The sequence below is a fragment of the Alligator sinensis genome, unplaced genomic scaffold (assembly GCF_000455745.1).
Source record: "Alligator sinensis unplaced genomic scaffold, ASM45574v1 scaffold203_1, whole genome shotgun sequence".
In the NCBI taxonomy this organism is placed as follows: domain Eukaryota; kingdom Metazoa; phylum Chordata; order Crocodylia; family Alligatoridae; genus Alligator; species Alligator sinensis.
Window position 1 is genome coordinate 2,594,200 of NW_005841949.1, and position 3,689 is coordinate 2,597,888.

The window sequence follows — 3,689 nt, forward strand, 5'->3', positions numbered from 1 at the left end:
CGATAGGGGAGAGGGGCCGCATGGTACTTGGAGCAGGCGTGGGACTGATCTGTGGCACCTACCAAAAAGGCAACCCCCCCAAAATGTAGGCCAAGCTTTGCTCAGGACCGGCCCGTTTATTATACGCTGGTGGTGGGGCCAAGCCCACCTTGACCTGCCTCGAGCCAGGGCGGCGCCGGCACGTGCGAGTCTGGCTGGGCGGAGGACGCAGAGCCGCAGATCCCCCTGCCCCCGGGCCGCATCTGAAGCCCCAGGAGGGGTGGAGGATGTTTGCCGGTCGCAGGGCCACTTCTGGTTCTGGACTGACTCACGGGTTTGGAATTGATTTGGATTGGAACACGAAACATTTTCATTAAAAAAAGGAAAGGTGATCTGTCCCTGCGCCCGCGGTGCAGCAAGGCAATGGGTGGGAGGTGACTGCTTCCCCTCGCAGCCTTGGTTGCGGCACACCCGCTGCTAAGACAGGGCCTGGCTCCTAGCCCTGTGGCTCTGGCACGCGGCAGAGTGCTGCTGCGGAGGCAGTCGCCTCAGCCCTTTGGGAATGGCTGACTGCAGCGGGGCGTCCAGTCCCACTGCTTCAGGAGGCAGAGGGCACATGGACTGTTTGCCCTGAAAGGCCCCAGCTCAACTCGCTTCCACTTCACCCCTAGAAACACAGGGACAAAACACCAGGTGCTTACTTGCTGATCAGTAAATGGGCCCCAGGTGAGCACGAGGGCTCCTGTGGAAGACAGGGTCACTGATTTCAAGCCTTGCTTACAAGACTGTGCTGCTTGCTCTGCCAGTTGCTCTTTCTGCTGTCCTGCTGCTGTCCTGGACCTTTCTAGCTGATTATGTGCTAGGCAGAGAGCCTGGATTGCCATAGTCCTCCATGCACAGATCAAACGTGAATTCACAGCCATTGTGAGCATGCTAGCACTGACCACCTTTGCACAGGCAGGTGTGAACAACAGCTGTCCTATGGCAAGGTGCTCATGGCTTTTAAAACCAGAAAGGACCAATGTGATAATATCATCTGACCTGCTCAACAGCAAGCCAGGGAATTCCAAAGAGCACCCAGGCTTTTCCACACCATACGCAGTCAGTCTCCGCAAGCTCTGATACAAATACCCACAAAGCAGGGAGGTTCTTAACATTTTTATTAGTTTTCAACACAGTAATCCTGTCTACATCAACAATTTTTTGTTGTTGTTTTACATTTTGTAGTCATCTGTAAATATGGCATCAATGCAACTTCTGAGCATCAACCACCATAATGACAAAAATAGAAGGTCTCACCTCATACAGAGAAGAAGTATGAAATTCATTAAATTTCACCTGAACCAGAAAAGGTGGGGGGAGGGGGGCAGCAGGGGGAGGAAAAAAAACTTCAAAAACAAACCCCAAATTAAATTACAGTCAGACCACCTTAAATGTAAAACCACACATTTGTTACCAATTGCTACAAGAAAGAAAGAACAGAGGGGAAAAAACAAATCCAATATATATATTATGTATAGATATTTATATATATATCATCTGAAAGGACACGCCAAAAAAACAAGAAAAATTGCAGCAGTATCTACAGTCAAAAGGATTCCTACTAGCTTTCAAACATTCACATTTAATGTTCAGAAGGAAGCACACGGAAGGACAGAGTCTGGGACAAACTAATACACCAGCAAGAGTTTATAGAATGGCTTGTGATGTCATACCATTGAAATGCAAGGGCGGGGGGTGTGTCATGTTCTGTTTTTAGCCATACAGGAAGCAGGGGGTCATCAATGCACTCTCCTAAATAGCGGAGATGGGGCCAGGACATCATGTCCCAACCACCACAGGTTTCTTGCGCTTTCTGAGAGTATTTCTCATTCCTCCCACTATGTGCTCTGCCTGCATCTATTCTCTTGCACACCTGGCTAGTGTGGAAAGCTGATCCAGGTGGCTAAGGAGTCAGAGAGCTGCATGGCTATAAAAATAAAGGGCTTGAACATGGCATGTTCACAGACGGAAACAACCAAAGCAGGGTGGGTCAAAGGGCCTGCAGACCTCTCATCCCCTGCTGGATGCTGAGCTCATGAGTAACTTGTTCAGCAAAGGGGATTGGATTTCACCACCTGAAACAGGTCAGAATGGTGCCAGATAAAGGCCTCATGGACCTTGCTAGTCCTTGTCCAAACCAGTTTCACCTTCCTTTGCCCAGGTGAAAGCACATGAGGCAGAGGAGTCATCTCATCCTGGCACCTAACGCAATACAGAGGTTTGTGAACAGGGGCAAGTAACAAGGTTCTGCCCTCACTCTTCCTGTGGGGCCTCAAGCTGAGATAGCACGGAGAACATGAGTAATACACTGGGCCTACACTTGCTTCTCTTACCTCCCAATAATACGGCTACCTCACTCCCCATCCCAGGGAATGGGTAACAGAACTATTTTTGTCTGGGCAAAGCAGCCCCACACACTGGATGTGTAAAGAGCTGATGATGAGCTGCAGAAGCCTGGTTTTGTTGTGATCAGGGGTGGAGGCACCCTGAGGGGTGGGGGGCAAGTGACACTGGGGGACTAACATGGTATTCAGGCAGCCCTTACCTATAAAGTATGAGATAACTTAGATCACCTTTCCCCAGGGCCCTGCCCTCCTGCTCAGGGCATTCCAGTCAGCATTGCTCGGAGGCAAATCTTCACAGGCGTGAGAAAACACCAGAACAAGCTGGCTCCCATGCCAGGGACCAGCAAGGCCTGAGCTGCTGTTGTATGCCATAGGCTCTGTACTGTTAGTTGTTGATGGAGATTGTGTTTCAGCTCATGTGCATGGGCTGGGTTTCTGGGGCAAGAGGATCTGAATGCTATTCCCCACTGTCACTGTGATATGAAGCACATACAAGCAGAAAGCGGGCTATGGATCAGGTACAGTGTGGTTGGTGATAACATCCCGTGTGCAAAAGAACAAACCCACCCCTGCCACTTTAGCCCTGGCTGGGTAACAAACATACATGGCCCATACCAACGAGGGATGGATCAAATCACAGACCCCAGGAAGAATTAAGCCCTTGACAAATGCTCAGCCCAGAGTGCTGAGAGAGAAATGGGTTGGACGCCATGGGAGTGGAGGGTGCTGGTGGCGGAGTGGGCCTTCAGCCTTGACAACAGGGTTCCCTCCAGGAGCTGGGGACAGGTGCAGAAGCAGTTGTCCTCCTACATGCTGGTTCCTGCCTGCCTTGGTTCCTCACCATAGTGATGCTGGCACCAGAGCAACAACCGCAGTTTCCTGCCCACTCAGCAGTGGGCACAGGCTGCCTAAGTCACAACATTTTAATGTGTGCTAATGGCAAACAAAACGAGCTGGCGCGCAGCCCGGGACACACTGATCCTGTGCTCAGCCAGAGCTGCCTACCTCAGAGGAAGAGAGGCCTCCCCAGAGGCCCCACTGTCTGCTGCCTGTGGGGACATGACTTCTGCTTTAGCCCCACCAAGCAGAGATGCCTTGTGGGCAGGAGTGCGATAAAGCCACAAGAGAAACATCACAGATGCAGAGCTTTGCCATTCCCATGTCTCCCAGCACCAAGCCTATCTGACCTCCACTAGGGGTCTGCTAACAAGGAGGAGCCAGAAGGAACCATGGCCTCCTGCCCGCTCTCTTGGAACTAACCTAGCCAAAGCCTGGGACATGAAGCAAAGCACGACCCTCCCACCCCACCCCACCCCACCCCAC